Source organism: Bubalus bubalis, chromosome 5, assembly GCF_019923935.1.
Source record: "Bubalus bubalis isolate 160015118507 breed Murrah chromosome 5, NDDB_SH_1, whole genome shotgun sequence".
NCBI classification, from domain to species: Eukaryota; Metazoa; Chordata; class Mammalia; order Artiodactyla; family Bovidae; genus Bubalus; species Bubalus bubalis.
The window spans coordinates 123073303-123096499 of NC_059161.1; the positions used below are offsets into that span (position 1 = coordinate 123073303).

Sequence of the window (23197 nt, forward strand, 5' to 3'; positions counted from 1 at the left end):
TTGCCCTTTGAGAAGCTCCAGGATGAAATTGGTGGCCTGGGGAAATTCCAGATCCTTCAGATGCTTTTAGCCTTGCCTTCTCTCATGATGATAGCATGCCATATACTGCTGGAGAACTTCACTGCAGCTGTTCCAGGGCATCGCTGCTGGGTCCACATCCTCACTAATGCCACTGTCTCTGATAATGACACTGGGACCCTCAGCCTTGATGTCCTCCTGAGAATTTCCATCCCCTTGGATTCTAACTTGAAGCCAGAGAAATGTCATCGCTTCCTCCACCCACAGTGGCAGCTCCTAAATGGGATCTTTCCCGACATGAGTGACTTGTACACAGAGCCCTGTGTGGATGGCTGGGTGTATGATTGCTGCTTGTTCTCCTCCACCATCATGACTGAGGTAAAGCCTCATTTACTATTGTGAGTACATGGTCTGGGTGTTTAGAATAACAGCATAAATACTGTTCAAGTGGTTAGTATTAGTGTAACCACCTGTCTTTCATTCTTTCAGCAATAATGATTGCTTACCTTTTTAAAAGCCAAGCACTTAAAATTGAGGACAGTGAAATCAACCAACTGGATATGAATTCTAATATCACAAAGCTTTACCTTTAGTATAAAGACTGGTGATTAGACAAGTAATTACTTGTGAAAAATTATTCTTACCCACTTGTTCTCAATCTAGTTGCAAATTGGAAATATTATTTTTTATTAGAACATATTTCAATACCCTGGTTACTTGTCAGAGAAACAGACTGGAGTATATTTCACTCTAGATGTGAAATCTAGACTTCAATATTTTTTTAAAAAACTCAATGTTTCCTTACACTGGGACGACCCAGAAGGATGGTACAGGGAGGGAGGAGGGAGGAGGGTTCAGGATGGGGAACACGTGTATACCTGTGGCAGATTCATGTTGATATATGGCAAAACCAATACAATATTGTAAAGTTAAAAAGAAAAAACTCAATGTTTCCAATGTGTGGCAAAGGTTGAGGACCGCTGGGGTATGCAGTGCTAAGTGAATATAAAGACGGATTCTGTTATAACCTAGAAGATTTGGTTGAGAAATTCTAGAAAAGCCATGCTTAAACCGAGACTTGAATGATATAGATGAATAAACATAGTAAAAAAAAAAAACAGAATGTGTTCACGAAGGGCACATTGAGGGATTATGAGATGCTGTGAAGCTCCTTTGTGCTGGTTTTCTTCTCTTCCAGTGGGACTTTGTATGTGATCATCAGTCACAGAAATCAGTGGTTCAATCCCTAGTCATGGCTGGAATGCTGGTGGGGAGGCCTCATAAATGGCCAGCTCTCAGACAGGTGAGTGTCTCCACATCATTGATGCCCTTCCTCTGGGGTGAGTTGCCTTGGTTCCCAGGGAGCTATGGATGGAAATGCAGAATTCAACTCATTGTGATGAATGACATTTTGTTGCCACAGAGCTCTGTGTACTGGACACAGAAATATTATCTCCACAAGATTTGGGGTATATTCCAGAACAGTATTTAGAGGGTAAGTATCATAACACTTCATCCAGAAATATGAGGAAGAGTTATCTATGGGAACAGAAAGGAAGGTGCTTCAAGACAGGAGGTCCAGCTTCTTTAAAAACACAGATATAGAGAACAGCACTGCTGGCCTTTGCCATGATTTTTGTGTTAAGTCCCTACTGGACTCAATGAGCTAAATGCTTATGGGTTCCCACATTGGTCATCATGTCTTGGTTGCCCCACCATAACTGGTAGGCATTTCTATAAAACCTGGTGCATAGTCAGGTAATACTGGAATTGTAAAATAATTGTGGTTGTAACCTGGATGTTTATCTTGCTTTTATTTTTTTTTTTTAATTTTTAAATTATATTATTATTATTATTTTTTTTTTACTTTACAATATTGTATTGGTTTTGCCATACATCAACATGCATCCACCACAGGTGTACATGTGTTCCCCATCCCAAACCCCCCTCCCACCTCCCTCCCCATACCATCCCTCTGGGTCATCCCAGTGCACCAGCCCCAAGCTTCCTGTATCCTGCATTGAACCTGGACTGGCGATTCGTTTCTTATATGGTATTATACATGTTTTACTGCCATTCTCCCAAATCATCCCCCCCCCCCCGCCTCTCCCACAGAGTCCAAAAGACTGTCCTATACATCTGTGTCTCTTTTGCTGTCTCGCATACAGGGTTGTCGTTACCATCTTTCTAAATTCCATATATATGCGTTAGTATACTGTATTGGTGTTTTTCTTTCTGGCTTACTTCACTCTGTATAATAGGCTCCAGTTTCATCCACCTCATTAGAACTGATTCAAATGTATTCTTTTTAATGGTTGAGTAATACTCCATTGTGTATATGTACCACAGTGTTCTTATCCATTCATCTGCTGATGGACATCTAAGTTGCTTCCATGTCCTGGCTATTATAAACAGTGCTGCGATGAACATTGGGGTACACGTGTCTCTTTCAATTCTGGTTTCCTCGGTGTGTATGCCCAGCTTATAAAAGCCTTGTATTAAGTATTCATGCAATCACATATTTTCTTAGTATAAGGTAATTAATCTATAGACCTCAGGAGTCACAATTTGTGGTGTGATAAGTTTGGGTTATCCTGTGCCAGCAGTGTCCATCCTGAAGTAAGAGACAATGATGTCAGACTCAAGTCTTTCACAGGAGAAATGAGAGACTTAAAGTATCCCTTACCATCCATAAGCCTAATGCCATTTTATCTTTCACCTGAAAATTGTGAACTTTGTATGCAATTACCCCAAATGTAATTCACAAAAGAGTTGACAGTATTCTGACCAAAGCCTTTATGATAATTCACAATAAAGTGCCTTTTGATGCTACTGTGAGTGGAATTGTTCTCTTTAATACTTTTTTCACATATTTCATTGCTAGTGTATAGAAATGCAATTGATTTCTGTATGTTGATTTTGTATCCTGTAACTTCACCGAATTTGTAGACTAGTTATAACAAATTTTTGGTTGAGTCTTTAGAATTTTCTGTGTATAGGATGATAGCATCTGCAAACAGAGAGAACTTAATTCTTCCTTTCCAACTTCTATGGCTTTTTCTTGCCTGCTTTCTCTGATTACAACTTACAATATTATGTTAAATGTGATCTGTGTGAGTGGGCACCCTTGTTTTTTCCTAAGCTTAGAGGAAAATCCTTCAACCTGTCAGCATTATGATATTAGCTGAGGATTTGTCATGTATGGCCTTTATTATGTTGAAGTACATTTCTTCTATACCCAATTAATTATTTTTATCACTAAAGGATGTAGGATTTTGTCTGTATCTCTTGAGATGATCATACTAATTTACCTTTCATTCCATTATGTGGTTTTTCACATTTATTGATTCACATATCTTGAGTAATCCTTACATCCTGGGGGTGAATTCCACTTGATCATGTTTTATGATCCTTTTAGTGTGCTATTGAATTTGGTTTACTAATATTTTGTTGAGAATGTTTTGCATCTGTATTCAGCAGAGATGTTGGTCTGCAGTTTTCTTGGAGTGTCCTTATCTGACTTTGGAATCAGAAAAGTGGTGGATTTCTAAAATCAGTTTGAGAGTGTTTCCTCCTCTTCAAATTTTTTGGAAGTGTTTGAAAGGAACTGGTTTGATTCATTTTTAAATGTTTGGTAGAATTCACCTGTGAAACCTCTTGTCCAGGTTTTGCATTGTTTTTCTTTCTTTCTTTCTTTTTTTTTTTTTGTGAGAAGGGGTGATTTATATTACTGATTTAATCTCCTTAGTTATTATTGGTCTGTTCAGATTTTTCCATTTCTTTATGATTCAGTCTCGGTAGATTGTATGTGTCTAGGAACTTATCCATTTCTTATAGGTTAGCCTTTTTTTATGAAAGGTTTTATTTTATTTTATTAAAGGTTTATTTATTTTATTAAAACACAGAAATATTTGAGTTAGTACCTTATAACCCTGTGTCTCCTCTTTCATTTTTAATTTTTTATTTGAGTCTTCTCTCTAACTTTCTTAATCTGGCTAAACATTGTTGAAAACAAAGTAATGAGGTCCACCAATATTATTGTATTTCTGTCTATTTCTCCTTTCACGTATGTTAGTATTTGCTTAATATATTGAGGTGCTCTGGTGTTAGTTGCATAATTATTTATTACTGATATATCATCTTGATAAATGGTTCCTTTATCATTATGTAATGCACTTTTTTGTGTCTTCTTACCATTTTTGGTTGGAGTCTATTTTGTCTGATATAAGTATCAGACAAAAAAATTCTCATTTAATTGTACCCTGTATAGAGTATCCTTTCCTGTCCCATCACTTTGAGCCTATGTATGTCTTTAAAGCTGAAGTGAGCCTCTTGTAAGGAGAATATAGTTCAGTCCTTTTCTAAAGAATCCATTTAGTGACTCTCTCTTTTGATGGGAAAATTCAACCCATTTGCTTTTAATTGTTAATAAGTTGGCTTCCCTGGTGGCTCAGTGATAAAGAATCCACCTGCCAATGCAGAAGACACAAGAAACATGGCTTAAATCCTTGGGGTGGGAAGATCCCCTGGAGTAGGAAGTGGCAACCCACTCCAGTATTCTTGCCTACAGAATTCCATGGGCAGAGGAGCCTGATGGGCTACAGACCACGGGGTCACAAAGAGTTGGATGTGACTGGGGACAATAACAAGCAACAATGCTGAAAATGTTGCTTTTTCTCTTTCATCTTCAATATTAAAATGGCTACACAAAAATTCACCAACTTTGATAAGTTTTTAAAATGCACATTGCTATGGCAGCTGTCAGAATATCAGGTAACAAAATTATTTTGAATGAAGTTAAAGACAACTAAGCACTGCTAGGGCCATCTTATGGGGGAGAAATGAATGACCCTTTGACCAACCCAACATGAACACCAATTCTTCTTGAACTTTTCCATGAAACAGAAGAGGAGGAAAGCTCCCTAACTCACTCTATGGGACCAGTGCTGCTCTGATATCAAAGCCAGATAATGACATCACAAGAAAACAACAGAGCAACATCCTTTATGAACAGAAAATCTGCAGCAAAATGCTAGCAGACTGAATCCAACTGCATATTTAAAAAGTTGTATACCATGAACAAATAGGATTTATCCCAGGAATGCAAAGGTAGTTCATCATAAGAAAATCAATCAATGTAATATAGCACTTTAATAGAAAAAGAAAGCATAATTTCAATTGATACATTTTATAAAATGTACAATTCAGCATTTTATAAAACCTAGCACTCTTTCATGATAAAAATAAGACTACTAAGAATAAAAGGGAACCCAACAAGTTAAAGGGTATTTAAGAAAAAAACTACAACTAACATTAAGCTCAATGGTGAAAGGAAAACTTTCACAATAACTTCGGGAGCAAGTCAAGGATGTCTGCTTTCACTGTTGCTAATCAACATTGTATTGAAGAATCTAATTAATTAGATAAGAAAGAGAAATTAAATATATCCAAATTGAAAAGAAAAACTTTAGTCTATCTATATTTGTAGATGACATGATTATACAAATTTAAAATTCCAAAGAATGCACAAGACAGCTATTAGAGTTCATGAACGAATTCAACAAAGTTGTAGGGTACAAGAAAAACACACAATTATATAACCACAATGAACAAGCAGAAAATGAAATTGAGAAAGTTATTACACTTACAATATCTTCTAAAAGAATAAACTACCTATCAATAAAATTAATCTAAAAGGTAAAAGATTTGTATACTGTAAACTATAAAGCCTTGCTGAAAGAAATAGAAAAGCCCTAAACAAATGGAAAGGAATCCCGTGTTAATGCTGTAGGAAGACTTAATGTTGGCCACTAGTCAATCTACTTAATGCAATCAAGAGTTTCAGTGAAATCCCTATCAAAATTCCAACATTGTTTTCTGTAGAAATGGAAAAGCTGAACTTTAAGTTCATACGAATTTGGAGCTCCAAAGAGCCAAACAATGTTAAAAAGAAGGATAAATTCAGAGGACCCACACTTTTTGGTTTCAAAACTACTACAAAACTGCCGTAACCAAATATTACAGTACTGGCATAAGGATAGAGGAGAGGTACAAACCAACAAAAAGGAACTCAGTCCAGAAATGAAATTGTACATTTAGAGCCAACTGACTTTTGTCAAGTGTGCCAAGATCACTCAGTATGGAAAAGAAAAATGTTTTCAGGAAATGGTATTGAACCGCTAAATATCCATGTTCACACCTGCAAATTCACTTCAGTCATGTCCGACTCTTTGCGCCCCTCTGGACTGTAGCCCTCCAGGCTCCTATGTCCATGGGATTCTCCAGGCAAGAACAGTGGAGTAGGTTGCTGTGCCCTTCTCCAGAGGGTCTTCCCAACCTAGGGATTGAACCTGCGTTTCTTAATGTCTCCTGCATAGGCATGCATGTTTTTTGTTTTTTTTTTTTTACCACTAGTGCCACCTAATAAGCCCCTAAATGCCCATATGAAATAATAAAAAAAAAAGTTTACTCTTCTCTCACTCTATATGCAAAAGTTGAGTGAATTAATAACCTATGTGTAAGAGTTAAAACTTTAAAACTCTTAAAGGAAGCATAGAAGTGAATCTTCATAACCTTGTATTTGGTAATGGATTCTTAGACATGCAAATCACAAACAACAAAAGAAAAATAGCTTAATCAGACTTCACCAAAATTAAAAACCTTGTGCATCAAAAGTTATTATCAAGAGAATAAAAGATAACCTACAAGTTGGGTGAAAATATTTTAAAATAATACAGCTGATAAGTATTTAATATCCAGAATATATGAACCATTCAATAACAAAATGATAAACCAATTTAAAAATTAGCAAAGGACTTGAATATATTTCTATAAAGAAGATATACAAGTAGTTGATAAGCACATGAAAAGATCCCAACCTCATCACTTATTAAATAAATGCAAGTCAAAACTGTATGGCAAACCATATCACACCTACTAGGATGGCTATAATTTTATTATTTTTTATTTTTTAATATAAATGTATTTATTTTAATTGGATGGCTATAATTTTTAAAAAGCAGAAAAAGTAAGTGTTGATGAGCAAGTAGAGAAATTGAAACCCTCATTCAATGACAGTGGAAATATAAAATGATGAATCCTCAATAGACATGAATTTGAGCAAGTTTCAGAAGATAGTGAAGGACAGGGAAGCCTGGTGTGCAGAGTCAGACACAACTTAGTGACTGAATAACAACAACAAGATGGGAAACAGTTTGGCAGATTGTCAAATGGCATTAAAACATGTATAATATCATATAAGAAATGAATCGCCAGTCCAGGTTCGATGCAGGATACAGGAAGCTTGGGGCTGGTGCACTGGGATGACCCAGAGGGATGGTATGGGGAAGGAGGTGGAAGAGGGGTTCAGGATGGGGAACATGTGTACAACCATGGTGGATTCATGTTGATGTATGGCAAAGCCAATACAATATTGTAAAGTAAAAAAAAAAATAATAATTAAATAAACAAATTAAAAAAAAAAAGTCTAAACAGAATTTTCACATGAACCAGCAATTCCATTCCTAGGTATATACTCTAAAAAATTAAAAACAGCGAGTTTGATAGCTGTACATCAGTATTCATTACAACATTATTTATAATACCTGAAGGTGGTGATCCAAGCATGCATCAGCAGATTAATGGGTAAACAAATATGGTGAATATACACAATAGGATATTATTCATCCTGAAAATAGAATGGTGTTCTGGTACTTGGTACAACATAAATAAACTATGAAAAAAATACGCTGAATGAAATAAACCAGGCACAGAAGGACAAACGTATGCATCCACTTACAAAAGAACAATCTTTCTGACCGTTGGGGTTTTAAGCAGGAGGTGTCCAAAAAGTTACCGCAGGGATAACTGGCTTGCCCCGGCCAAGCGTTCACAATGATGTCGCTTTTTGATCCTTCGATGTCAGCTCTTCCTATCACTGTGAAACAGAATTCACAAGAACTAGCTAAGACTAGGCAAATTAGTGGAGGCAGAAAGTAGATTTAAGGTATCAGAAGAATAAGGTGAATGAAGAGTTATAAACTAATGATTGCAGAATATGAACTCTGTATCTAATTCTGTCAGTTTTATTTCATGTATTTCAAGCTTTTGTTGAGTTCATATACATTTGACCTTTTCAGCATTATTTCTGCAAATGTCTTTTGTTTTGAAATTTGTTTTATTTGATGATAATGTAAAGACACCAGGCATCTTATAATTACTATTTGAACTAAATATTTTTTTTTACTGTCAATTTACTTTCAACCCACAATATTTTAAGTACTATTGTACTTAAAATTAGGTCTTTTTTTAACCCTTTGATAATCTCCCTCATGTGATAGATGGTTTAGGTCATTAGCAACTTGTTTGATGTGATTATTGTTATGATTCATTTCAGTCTATCACTTTAATTTTTTCTACATAATTTTCTTTTTTAATATTTTATTTTATTTTTTAACTTTACAATATTGCATTGGTTTTGCCATATATCAACATGCATCCACCACAGATATACACGTGTTCCCCATCCTGAACCCTCGTCCCTCCTCCCTCCCCGTACCATTTTCTTGATGATTATGTTGTTGTTGTTGTTCAGTTGTTCAGTCCATGGGGTTGACTCTGCAACCCCGTGGACTGCAGCACACCAGGCTTCCCTGTCCTTCCCTGTCCTTCTCCCAGAGTTTGCTCAAACTCACATCCATTGAGTCAGTGATGTCATCCAACCATCTCGTCCTCTGTTGTCCCCTTCTCCTGCCTTCAATCTTGATGATAATAATGATTACTAAAATGCTTATCTGGTATTATTTTTGTTCCTATGTTTTTACATTTTCCAGTTTTTTTGGTGGACTATTTGAATTTTTAAAGAATTCTATTTAAAACCTTTCAGAGGAATTCTGAATCCCAAAATTTGTACATTCGTTTTTATTACTGGGTGTATATATTAGCACATCCTATGTAGTCCAAGTCATATACACTAAGGTCCCCTTTTCCTGATGCCCAAGGAAAACCAAATTCCCTTTTCCTCATTCATCTTTCACCTTTTTTTCTCCTTGATTCACCATCTTACTTTAATCTTTCCCCTGAAAAAATTATGTAATTTCTTCTATCTGGCTTATGGAGCTCATACTGTTCTAGGAAAGCATGTTGCTTGAGAACTGAAAATCCAGATTCAATTGAGTGATTTTACATAAAGCTTTAACAACTTTAATGCATTGTTCCATGATACTTTGCAGTGGCTCAGGACTTCCCTAGTGGCCTGGACATTGAAGAATCTGTCTGCAATGAAGGAAACTTGGGTTCGATCCCTGAGTCCAGGAGATCATCTGGAGAAGGGAATGGCAACCCACTCCGGTATTCTTGCCTGGAGAATTCCATGGACAGAGGAACCTAGCAGTCTATACAGTCCATGGGGTTGCAAAGAGTCAGACATGACTGAGCAACTAACATTTTCTTTTTTCAGCTATAATTTAGAGACTCAAGTATACTTTTAGCTCCATGTGTTCTAGACACTCTAGAGACTCTCTACTTTGCTAGATACACATACTTGTAAAATGGATGTTTACGGTAATACTCAGTTCAGTTCAGTCGCTCAGTAGTGTCTGACTCTTTGTGGCCTCATGAATTGCAGCATGCCAGGCCTCCCTGTCCATCACCAACTCCTGGAGTTCACCCAAACTCACGTCCATCGAGTCAGTGATGTCATCCAGCCATCTCATCCTCTGTCGTCCCCTTTTCCTCCTGCCCCCAATCCCTCCCAGCATCAGAGTCTTTTCCAGAGTCAACTCTTTGCATGAGGTGGCCAAAGTATTGGAGTTTCAGCTTTAGCATCATTCCTTCCAAAGAACGCCCAGGACTGATCTCCTTTATGATGGACTGGTTGGATCTCCTTGTAGTCCAAGGGACTCTCAAGAGTCTTTTCCAGCACTACAGTTCAAAAGCATCAATTCTTCGGCTCTCAGTTTTCTTCACAGTCCAACTCTACATCCATACATGACCACTGGAAAAACCATAGCCTTGACTAGATGGACCTTTGTTAGCAAAGTAATGTCTGTGCTTTTGAATATGCTATCTAGGTTGGTCATAACTTTCCTTCCAAGGAGTAAGCGTCTTTTAATTTCATGGCTGCAATCACCATCTGCAGTGATTTTGGAGCCCCCCAAAATAAAGTCTGACACTGTTTCCACTGTTTCCCCTGTTTCCCCATCTATTTTCCATGAAGTGGTGGGACCAGATGCCATGGTTTTAGTTTTCTGAATATTGAGCTTTAAGCCAACTTCTTCACTCTCCTCTTTCACTTTTATCAAGAGTAATACAGTAATATTACAATTTCCAATACTGTGGTTTCTTTAATATGATATCACTTGATGTCAATTGCCTCCTGCTCACTACAGAATGAAGTTTTTAGATCCTTAGGCTACTATATAGACAAAGAGTGTTACTTTTGGGGAAATGTGTTGATTTAGCTCTTGTTTTTTCAAGATTTCAGGTTCATGAATCACTTGTTAAAACACTCTCTAAATTTCAGAGTATGCTTTTGCTTTCTGAGTTTCTTACCATGTATTACTATTACTCCCATAATCTAAGCTGACTCTCTTGTTTCTTAGGTTTGGGCGAAAGTTTATTCTCAGGTGCTGTTTGCTCCAGCTTGCCATCTCTGGGACCTGTGTAACCTTTGCTCCCACCTTCCTCATTGACTTCTTACTATGCTTCTGGTCAGGTTGTTCTGCTGTGGTCATCATAGCAAATAACAACATGCTTGGTAAGTCCACAACTGTGATCTAAATCCATTTTCCAAGTCTTGAATTTGACCTTGAAATTTCACCTTTATCTGACATTAGTATCTCAATTGGGTTTCTTTCAGTTATAGAGTGGATAAGTTCCCAGTCAAAAACCATAGTAATGACACTGTTATCCTGTACCTTTAGTATCGGACAGATGATGCTGGGAGGACTGGCTTTTGTCTTTTGAGAGTGGCACACCCTGCAGCAGACAAAGACCTTTCTTTGTCTTCTTTCTCTCCTCAAGGTATGAGCCTTCTCTCTCACTCGGTCTTATGGGAACCTGAGATGAAAATGCATATTGAATCAGAGTAGTCTTACTCCAGGGATCATATCTAATTGTTTGGAACTAAAACCCATGTCTCTCATCTGTTCACTCTGTGCAAACTGAGATTTGAAAAGCACAACAGGGAGTGACAATGACTTTTCTTCCAGAGAAATCTAAGTATTTTCTGCCATCCTTCTTCATGTATCTTACTCTGTGTAGCAGTCATAGAGTTATTTTAGTGTTATTTTCCTTAATGTAAAATGCACTCAAATATTTAAAAAGTAAGCACCTTTAATATTTTTGGCTTTGGAATGAATCACATTATGGCAAAGTTTTTATTTTCATTTTTGTAGGTGAAATTGGATAAAAGGAAGAGGCAACAAATTTATCCATATAGTTAGCTGACATAATAGGAGCATAGTTTTTTCCAGTAATAAAACTGGCATGCAGTTTAGGTACTTTACATCATATGTTCAGCAGTCCCTACCCTCTTAGATAATTTTATCATTTATTTATGCTTCATCTTTACACTTAAAACCAGTCTAGGGAGAATCAGATTTCATCAATCATAAAGAAATGACTATAGATTTAATACACTGAGAGGAGTTTAGGGAGAGAGGAAAGTGCAATCCATGCCAGACACAACCGTTATCTCATTCTAGTCTCATAACAGGCCCACAAGGACGGTGGCGTTACTTTCTCCACTGTATTGATGAGAAAATTGAAACTAATTTAAATTAGTGGCTCATCTGTGTACTTAGCAACTAACAACAGGTTACTAAGAGCAGTTCATGGTTGGAGTACTTGCACATGTTGTTGGGCTTTAAGCTTACATAATTGGGGGGCTTTTAAAAAAAGAATATTTTATAAATACGTACTGTGAGGACAAATTTGATAGAACCTAAGACAAATTTTGAAAGGGAATTATGCATGTGAAAGACTCTCAAGCTTAAGCCTCATAAGCTTCTTGGAAAATCTGCTGATTAAGCAGAGGAAATTTGACTCCCAAGTCCGTATGAGACTGCGTGTGCTATACCTTTCAAGTGGAATGCCCACAATAGTCATTCTCGTATTTTCCTAGTATTTGTATAATAGAACATAATTTCTTTCCTAATCCAACAACTGAAGTTCTAGATATAGATGAAAAGCAAAAAGTATCTGTTGCCAATAATCAGGTGACAAATAAGCAAGGGAGAGCTGACTGCACTTGTGAGCCCTTCTTTAATCAGGTTGTTGGTTGAATCTGCTCAGTGGCTGATTGTCACAAATAAACCAGATGAGGGCTTAATGAAAATTAAGAAAGTTTCACACAGACATGAAATGAAGAATGCTGAAGAAACCCTGAACATTAAGGTGAGCAGGAAAGGGAAAGTGGTTACTGAGTTGGAGGGAAGAAATAAACTGACACCTGCCTTCTCCTTATTGAGATAGACAAGCTGCTTTTCTAAAAAGGGCAGTTAGTTGAGAATGCAAGCTCAGTTCCCTTATCTTTCATGGCTATATCATGAAAAGAAGCTTTGAGCACTGTACAAGGACTTTGTGATTTAGCTCATTTCCTGATCTGAATCTACAGCGTATGTGCTCTCATGGATCCCTGCCCAGCTCTATGGCCTCATTTTCAAAATATCATTGCTTCTGTCTAATTTCCTGGGGTCTCCCTTAACTCCTTGCATCTTTCTTCATATCACATTCACACTGGCGATTGCATGTGTAATATGCTACACTACAAAAAAAGGGATCACATCTTTCTTGTCCTGTTGGGTACCTGTGCTTTTCACAATGCTTGGCACCGTGCTGACAAGTGATACGTGTTTGTTGTTATTGAAGGGTTTGAGAGTGACGATGCAGGAGGAGGTGGAGGCAGCACAGACTAAAACTACTGTTTTTCACTTGTTCTGCACACCTAACCTGTGTAAAAGGATGTGTCTCCTGCTCCTTGTCAGGTGGGCTGACAACATTCAAAGAGTGGGGACATGAAGCCATTTATGTCAAAGATTTTAATGTGTTGTGAGAGAGGGGGGCATTTTTAAAGGTAAATGATGAGGAAAACACACCAAATAAGACTCACATGGAACTGATTATATGATGAACAGTTAGGTTGTATCACACTGTCAGTCTCTTCACTGGAGATGAATGTACTCCATCTGTAATCCATCACAGTACAGATTTTGGCACATCAGTTCACTTCAGTTGCTCAGTCGTGTCTGACTTTTTGCAGCCCCATGGACTGTAGCACACCAGGCTTCCCTGTCAATCACCAAGCTCCTGGAGCTTGCTCAAAATCATGTACATCGAGTCAATGATGCCATCCAACCATCTCATCCTCTGCTGTCCCCTTCTCCTCCTGCCTTCAATCTTTCCCAGCATCAGGGTCTTATCCAATAAGTCAGTTCTTCCCATTAGATGGCCAAAGTATTGGAGTTTCAGCTTCAGCATCAGTCCTTCCAATGAATATTCAGGACTGATTCCTTTTAGGATTGACTAGTTTGATCTCCTTGCAGTCCAAGGGACTCTCAAGAGTCTTCTCCAACACCACAGTTCAAAAGCATCAATTCTTTGGCACTCAGCTTTCTTTATAGTCCAACTCACATCCATACATGACTCCTGGAAAAACCATAGCTTTGACTAGATGGACCTTTGTTGGCAAAGTGATATCTCTGTTTTTTAATATTCTGTGCAGATTGGTCATAGATTTTCTTCCAGGGAGCAAGCGTCTTTTAACTTCATGGCTTCAGTCACCATCTGCAGTGACTTTGGAGTCCCCCAAAATAAAGTCTCTCACTGTTTCCACTGTTTTTCCATCTATTTGCCAAGAAGTGATGGGACCGGATGCCATGATCTTAGTTTTTTGAATGTTGAGTTCTAAGCCAACTTTTACACTCTCCTCTTTCACTTTCATCATGAGGCTTTTTAGTTCTTTTGCACTTTCTGCCATAAGGGTGGTATCATCTGCGTATCTGAGTCATTGACATTTCTCCTGGCAATCTTGATTCCAGCTTGTGCTTCATCCAGCCCAGCATTTCACATGAGGTACCTTGCATATAAATTAAACAAGCAGGGTAACAATATACAGCTTTGACATACTCCTCTCCCGATTTGGAACCAGTGTGTTGTTCCATGTCCAGTTCTAACTGTTGCTTCCTGATTCGCATACAGATTTCTCAGGAGGCAGGTCAGGTGATCTGGTATTCCCATCTCTTTCAGAATTTTCCACAGTTTGTTGTGATTCGCACAGTCAAAGGCTTTGGCATAGTCAATAAAGCAGAAGTAGATGTTTTTCTGTAACTCTCTTGCTTTTTCCATGATCCAACGGATGTTGGCAATTTGATCTCTGGTTCCTCTGCCTTTTCTAAATCCAGATTGAACATCTGGAAGTCCACAGTTTATGTACTGTTGAAGCCTGGCTTGGAGAATTTTGAGCATTACTTTGCTAGTGTGTGAGATGAGTGCAATCATGCAGTAGTTTGTGCATTCTTTGGCATTTCCTTTCTTTTTTTTTTTTTTTTTTTTTGCAAAGTAATAGTTATAAAAGTGAAAATTAAAGGACAATAGAGGACTTAAAAAATTTTTTTTAATTAAAAAAAAAAAGAAAGAAAGATTGATCGTAAAAATAGTAAAAATATATCTAGGTCTTTCTCTGGTTTTGTTGTGAGTATTGTGGGTTCAGTTCATTTTTGGCAGTTCCTTAGTCCGACTTATATTTCTCAAGATCTATAGGCCCCTTCCTAGGTAATCCGTAGTAACCACAGGGTTTTAATCTATGGCCTGTAGCTTCCAAGGCGTTTCCCTCTGTTATAGCTTCTTCTGTTTGCTGGTCTCTTCAGTGTCTGATTCCCGCCCTGACACAAAGGGGATGGTTGAGGACACTATTTTTTTTTTTTTAATTTAGGCTCACTTGTTCAGCCGCGCTGTGGGGAGGGAGGGAGGGATGCTGCAAACAGATAACACTGGCGTGCGCTCTCAGTGCCTCAGCCACACTGGGTCTGCCCCCGCTCACTGCGCGTGTAGCCTCCCTGCCCACACTGCTTGGACTCTAGGTTGTTCCCCCGGGAACAATCAGAGGCCGGCCCTGGGCTGAGCTCCCAGGTCCAAGCTGCTCAGGTTCAGGCACTCGGGTAGTCCTCAGAGGCGCAGACTCGGTTGGGCCTGCGTTTTGTGTTCTTCCCAGATCCAAGCAGCTCAGGTGATGAGGTGTTTGGCGGGCGCCAATGCTGCGACTTATCGCCTCCCCGCCACTCGGTTATCTGGGTGTAAAACCGGCGCACCTTCTCAGGCAGATGTTGACCGTCCAGACCCCCAAGAAGTTTTAGTTAGCAAAGAAGCCTGCTTACAGTTTTATAGATAGTGTCTCTCTGGGGCTGCGATTGCCCCCTTCCGGCTCTGGCTGCCTGTCACCGGAAGGGGAAGGTCTGCAGCCGGCTATCTCTGTTCAGTCCTTTGTTCTGTGCGCGGGCCTGGCGGTGTCTTAGGTTAGGGCTGGCTTTTCGCATGGTAGATATCCCACAGTCTGGTTTGCTAGCCCAAATTATTTCGCTCAGATAGCGCTCAGGACATTCGGCCCCATTCTTACTCTAAGGGACACAGCCCGCGCCGCACTTCCCTGCCCAGCCCCCGCTTGCTAATGCCGTGTGCAGGCCTCTGCGCTGCTTCTCCGCTGGGGGAGTTACCGTAGGGCTCACAATCCGCGATTTTTAATTGTTTGTTTTTTTTCCCCTCCCTTTTATGTTGCCCTCTGTGCTTCCACAGCTCGGCACAGATTCGGCAGTGAGAGGGTTTCCTGGTGTTTGGAAACTTCTCTCTTTTTAAGACTCCCTTCCCGGGACGGAACTCCGTCCCTCCCTCTTTTGTCTCTTTTTTTGTCTTTTATATTTTTTCCTACCTCCTTTCGAAGAGTTGGGCTGCTTTTCTGGGTGCCTGATGTCCTCTGCCGGCATTCAGAAGTTGTTTTGTGGAATTTACTAGACGTTTAAATGCTCTTTTGATGAATTTGTGGGGGAGAAAGTGTTCTCCCCGTCCTACTCCTCCGCCATCTTGGCTCCTCCCCTGGCATTTCCTTTCTTTGGGATTGGAATGAAAACTAACCTTTTCCACTTTGGCCACTGCTGAGTTTTCCAAATTTTCTGGCATATTGAGTGCAGTACCTTAACAGCATCATCTTTTAGGATTTGAAATAGCCCAACTGGAATTCCATCACCTCCACTAGCTTTCTTAATAGTGATGCTTCCTAAGGCCCACTTAACTTCACATTGCAGAATGTCTGGCTCAAGGTGAGTGAGTGATCACATCATTGTGGATATCTGGGTCATAAATATCTTTTTTGTATAGCTCTTCTCTGTATTCTTGCCACCTCTTTTTAATATCTTCTGCTTCTGTTAGGTCCATACCATTTCTGTTCTTTATTGTGCCTATCTTTACATCAAATGTTCCCTTGGCATCTCTAATTCTCTTGAAGAGATCTCTAGTCTTTCCCTGTCTATTGTTTCCTCTATTTCTTTGCATTGATCACTGAGGAAGACTTTCTTATCTCTCATTGCTGTTCTTTGGAACTCTGCATTCAAAGGGGTATATCTTTGCTTTTCTCCTTTGCCTTTTGCCTCTCTTCTTTTCTCAGCTATTTGTAAGACCTCCTCAGACAACCATTTTGCCTTTTTACATTTCTTTTTCTTGGGGGTGGTCTGGATCACTGCCTCCTCTACAATGTCATGAACCTCTGTTCATAGTTCTTCAAGCACTCTGTCTATCCGATCTAATCCCTGAAATCTGTTTGTTATTTCCACTGTATAATCATAAGGGATTTGATGTAGGTCATACCTGAATGGTCTAGTGGTTTTTCCTATTTTCTTCAATTTAAGTCTGAATTGGCAATAAGGAGTTCATGATCTGAACCACAGTCAGCTCCCAGTCTTGTTTTTGCTGACTGTATAGAGCTTCTCCATCTTTGGCTGCAAAGAATATAATCAGTCTGATTTCAGTATTGACCAAAATAGGAGAAAACTTTGCAAACTGTAATATGAAAAGATCAAATTGTTGTTGTTCAGTTGCTAAATTGTGTCCAACTCTTTGTGACCCCATGGACTGCAGCACTCCAGGCTCTTTTGTTCTCCACTAGCTCTTGGAGTTTGCTAAAATTCATGTCCATTGAGTCAGTGATGCTATCTAACCATTTCACTCTCTGTCATACCCCTCTCCTTTTACCTTCAGTCTTTCCCAGCATTAGGGTCTTTTCCAATGAGTTGACTCTCCACATCAGGTGGCCAAAGTATTGGAGCTTCATCAACGGTCCTTTCAGTGAATATTCAGGGTTGATTTCCTTTAGAACTGTCTCGTTTGATCTCCTTGGAGTTCAATGGACTCTCAAAAGTCTTCTCTAGCACCACAATTGAAAAGCATCCATTTTTCAATGTTCAGCTTTCTTTATGTTCCAACTGTCACATCTGTATATCATCACTGGAAAAACCATAGCTTTGATCATATAAACCTAATGTCGGCAAAATGATGTCTCTGCTTTTAATATGCTGTATGGGTTTGTCATAGCTTTCCTTCCAGGGAGCAAACATCTTTTGATTTCACCATCCGCAGTGATTTTGGAGCCCAAGAAAAGAAAATCTGTCACTGCTTCCATTTTTATCTTTCTATTTGCCATGACGTGATGGGACCAGATGTCATCTTAGTTTGTTTCATGTTGAGTTTCAAGCCAGCTTTTTCACTCTCCTCTTTACCCTCGTCAAGACTCTCTTTAGTTCCTCCTCAATTTCTGCCATTAGAATGGTATCATCTGCATATCTGAGGTTGTCAGTATTTCTTCAGGCAACCATGATTCCAGTTTGTGATTCATCCAGCACTGCAATTCACATAATGTATGCTGCATATAAGTTAAATAAGCAGGGTGGCAATATACAACCTTGTCGTACTCCTTTCCCAATTTGGAACCAATCCATTTTTCCATGTCCAGTTCTAACTGTTGCTTCTTGACCTGTGTACAGGTTTCTTAAGAGACAGGTAAAGTGATCTGGTACTCTCATCTCTGTAAGAATTTTCCACAGTTTGTTGTGATCCCCACAGTCAAAGGCTTTAGCCTAATCAATGAAGCAGAGGTAGATGTTTTTCTGGAACTCCCTTGCTTCCTCCATAATCAACCAAATGTTGGCAATTGATCTCTGCCTCTTTGAAACCCAGATGGTACATCTGTACATTCTTGGTTCATGTGCTGCTAAAGCCTAGCTTGAAGGATTTTTAACATAACCTCACTAGCATGTGAAGTGAGCACAATTATGTGGTAGTTTGAACATTTTTGGTACTGCTTTTCATTGGAATTGGAATGAAAACTGACCTTTTCCAGTCCTGTGGCCACTGCTGAGTTTTCCAAATTTGCTGACATATTGAGTGCAGCACTTTAACAGCATCATCTTTTAGGATTTGAAATAGCTTTGCTGAAATTCTATCACCTCCACTAGCTTTGTTCATAGTGATGCTTCCTAAGGCCCACTTGGCCTCACACTCCAGAATGTTTGGCTCTACATAAAAGACCACACCATTGCAGTTATCTGGGTCATTAAGACCTTTTTTGTATGGTTCCTCTGTGTAGTCTTGCGATTTCTTCTTAATCTCTTCTGCTTCTTTCAGGTCCTTGCTGTTTCTTTCCTTGCCCTTTATCATGCCCATCCTTGCATGAAATGCTCCCTTGATATCTCCAGTTTTCTTAAAAAGATCTCTATTGTTTTCCTCTTTTCTTTGCATTGTTCACTTAAGAAGTCTTTATCTCTCTTTGATATTCTCTGTAACTCTGCATTAAGTCTGGTATATCTTTTCCGTTCTTCCTTGCCTTTTACTTTTCTTTTCTCAGCTATTTGTAAGGCCTCCTAAGACAACGACTTTGTCTTCTTGTATTTTTTTTCCCCTTTGGAATGATTTTTATTCACTTCCTCCTGTACAATGTTATTAAGTTCTGTTCATAGTTCTTCAGGCACTCTGTCTACAGACCTAATCCATTGCACCTATTTGTTACCTCCATTGCATAATCATAAGAGATTTGATTCAGGTCATACCTGAAATGCCTATTGATTTTCCCTATTTTATTTGATTTAAGTCTGACTTTTGCAATAAGGAGCTGATGATCTGAGCCTCAGTCAGCTCTAGGTCTTATTTTTGCTGACTTTATAGAGCTTCTCCATCTTCAGCTGCAGAGAACATAATCAATATGATTTTGGTATTGACTATCTGGTATGTCTCTGTGTAGCATCATTTTATCTTGGGTTGTTGGAAAATGGTATGTGGTAGGACTAGCATGTTCCATCGACAAAACTCTGTTAGCCTTTGCCCTGCTTCATTTTGTACTCCAAGGCCAAACTTGCCTGTTATTACTGGTGTCTCTTTACCTCCTACTTTTGCATTCAAATCCCCGATGATGAAAAGGACATCGTTTAGGTTTTAGCTCTAGAAGATATTGTAGGTCTTCACAGAACCAGTCAACTTCAGCTTCGTTGGCATCAGAGGTTAAGGCATAGACTTGGATTAGTATAATGTTGAATGATTTGCCTTGGAAGTGAACTGAGATCATTCTATCATTTTTGAGATTGCACCAAAGTATGTTTTTCAGACTCTTGTTGACTCTGAAGGCTACTCCATTTCTTCTAAGGGATTCTTGCACGCCGTAGTTGATATAATGGTAATATGAATTAAATTCACCCATTCCCATCCATTTTAGTTCACTGGTTACTAAGATGTCGATCTTCACTCTTGCCATCTTCTGCTTGACCACGTTCAATTTACCTTGATCCTTCGACCTAACCATCCAGGCTCCTATGCAATATTGTTCTTTTCAGCATCAGACTTTACTTTCACCACCAGACACACCAACAACTGAGTGTTGTTTCCACTTTGGCCCAGATGCTTCATTCTTTCTGGAGCTATGAGTAATTGTCCTTCACTCACTCTTCCCCAGTAGCATATTTGACACCTTCCAACCAGGGGAACTCAACTTCTGGTGTCAAACCTTTTTGCCTTTTCATACTGTTTATGGTATTCTCACGGCAAGAATACTGGAGTGGTTTGCTATTTCCTCCTCCAGTGGACCATGTATTGTCAAAACTCTTCACTATGACCCATCCATCATGTGTGGCCCTGCATGGCATGGATCATAGCTTCATTGAGTTACGTAAGTTCCTTCACCACAACAAGGCTGTGATCCACGAAGGAGGATGAGATCATGAGTATATACAAATCAATGACTATTTCTAAATGTAAAACTGTAACCAACCTGCAGATCAAGATAGAAAGATCCTATTTCCACAGGGGTTCCCCTCAAGTTACCCCATACAGCAATAACCACCACCACTGCCTGACTCTTCTCTCCTCACTTCCCTCTCCTGTGCAAAATAAAAATTAATAACTATTCTGATCTCCTTCACTATAGATGAGTATTTGTTGATCTTGGCCGTTGAGTAGTGTAAATTGATAAAGGGTTCTGTGACAGGCCCTCTCTCCTCATGCTTACTCATGAATATTCACCCATTCTATTGCATGTAACAGTAGGTTGTTCTCTTCCCTAGTGCTTTAGTGTCCACTACATGAATACACTACAATTTCTTTATGTACTTCAATGTTGGTGGACTTCTGTTTCCAATTTGGGGTGTTAGCACCCCAAATCATGTACATTATCTCTTGGGATATAAGTACTTATTTTGAGATCAGAGGGAAATTTAAAAAATTATTATTATTATTATTATTATTATTTGCTTTAAATATTGTATTGGTTTTGCCATACATCAACATGAATCCGCCATGGGTGTACATGTGTTCCCCATCCTGAACCCCCCTCCCACCTCCCTCCCCATACCATCCCTCTGGGTCATCCCAGTGCACCAGCCCCAAGCTTCCTGTATCCTGCATCGAATCTGGACTGGCGATTAATTTCTTTTATGATATTATACATGTTTTAATGCCAAGAAAGCTGTGGTATATATACACAATGGAGTATTACTCAGCCATTAAAAAATACATTTGAATCAGTTCCAATGAGGTGGATGAAACTGGAGCCTATTATACAGAGTGAAGTAAGCCAGAAAGAAAAACACCAATACAGTATTCTAACACATATATATGGAGTTTAGAAAGATGGTAACGATAACCCTGTATGCGAGACAGCAAAAGAGACCCGGATGTACAGAGGGAAATTTTTATATTTAATTCTGAATTTTTGAAGTGTGTGTGTGTGTGTGTGTGTGTGTGTGTGTGTTTAATCCCATACAGGACAATATAGAGCCAATGCCAAGTTTAAAAAATTAACTACTGAATTATACAATTTACCTCTTCCTAGGCATATCCTAGCAGACAAATTCTGCATTTAACTGCATTGTGCTTTTTCAATCTTTTATCTACCCACTGGGCTATAGACATAGGTTTCTTAATCTAGACAATCAGCTTAAGATTTCTTTACTCTAGACAATAAGAATAGGGGGAAAAAAGTAGAGATAATGGTCAAGAAAGGACTTACTTTCTTGGGATTGCTGTGATCTGTGTGTTTCTTCCATTGAAATGTCTAAGTCTAGCTCTCTCTGGGTGTAGCAGATCTTTGAAGTGGATTCCTTTCCCTTAGCTCTTTCCTGAGTAAATTGTAGATCCCCAGTGGGAACTTTTGATTCCCTTTCATATCGTGCAGTTGATGCATGCTTGTTTGCCTGAATTCTTACATTTCTCTTGGCCCTAAGAAATCAGACATGAACTTAAATTCCCTAGAATTGTGTTAGGTACCAGACACTGTGCTCCCAGGTTAAGGGGACACAGTAGTATTTTTGCTGCTTCAACCACTAGTTGAGAAAAAGGAAATTGTTTATAGTACTGAGGTTGGTGAAGGAAAGGGAGGACTCAGAGCATACTGACAACTCTTAAGAAAGAAATCCTTCTCTAAGTTTTACCCTTCTATATCCAGCTTCTATACACCATCCAATATAGTGACTTGATCAAGTTATGCTTTCGTTTCACTGCCAACTCTATACTAAGTGACTCAGACAAAAGAATGACAGGAGTATTATCTTCACTATTGTCATATAATTATTTTTGGTAGCTTTATAATTACAACCTTAAAATGACATATTGTACAGGCTGGGTCTTTATCCTTTAGGCTTGACCATTGACTGCCTGGGTCAATACAATCATAGACTGCAGCTCTAAAGCTGGGCTCTAAATCCTATGGTTTGTGTCTTCCCTTTTCTGTTCACTACAGCTTAGGATGCACAATACCTTTGTTTGGCATCTTTATGAATCTACAGCTCTTCGGGAGCAATATTTTCCTGTTCCAGGTAATCTTTGTAACTGTCTCAGCCTGAAGCCTTGAATTTTTACCACTGAATCATATGGGCCGTTGACCAACCCAGACACTGTTCATGTTCCTGGTGGGACTTACCCTTTTCCCCAACACCTTTGTGCCCCAACGTTAAAGAAGACTGGACTCTGGGGAAAGAAAGTGTCTTTTTCTCATCCTTCAGAGGTTATATTGGTCACACTTATCTGAAGCCAGTAGAAAAGAGAGGTCCTAATTAAGGGCTAAGTATTCCCACAAGCCAAACTGATGAGAAATTCTGCTAGTAAGTTGTTGGGGGTAGAGCCAAAGGTCAGTAAGGGGTAGCTTAGACATATATTTATCTTCATCATATCCTAAAATATCTGTAAACTGGTACCATTTCATCCTCACACTTCCTCTAGGACAGTTGATATTCAGTTGCCTTTTGTCCATTCACACTGCTAATAACATAGAGGGGTGCAGCCTTGCAATTATACCCCAGGTGAGGACACAGTAGGGTCACTCCCTCTGTTTGGGCTCTTAATTACCAGCTTTGAGGACTGGTCTACTTCCCCATCTCTGATGTATCCAGGACGTGGAAGCAACCTAGATGTCCATCAGCAGATGAATGGACAAGAAAGCTGTGGTACATATACACAATGGAGTATTACTCAGCCATTAAAAAGAATACATTTGAATCAGTTCTAATGAGGTGGGTGAAACTGGAGCCTATTATACAGAGTGAAGTAAGCCAGAAAGAAAAACATCATACAGTATACTAATGCATGTATATGGAATTTAGAAAGATGGTAATGATAACCCTGTATGCGAGACAGCAAAAGAGACACAGATGTATAG

At 39.0% G+C, this 23197-nt stretch overlaps 1 pseudogene; it reads left to right on the plus strand.

The window, feature by feature from the left end:
* Window positions 1-13199, plus strand: LOC102415745 (annotated as a pseudogene).
* Window positions 13200-23197: the final 9998 nt, after the last annotated feature.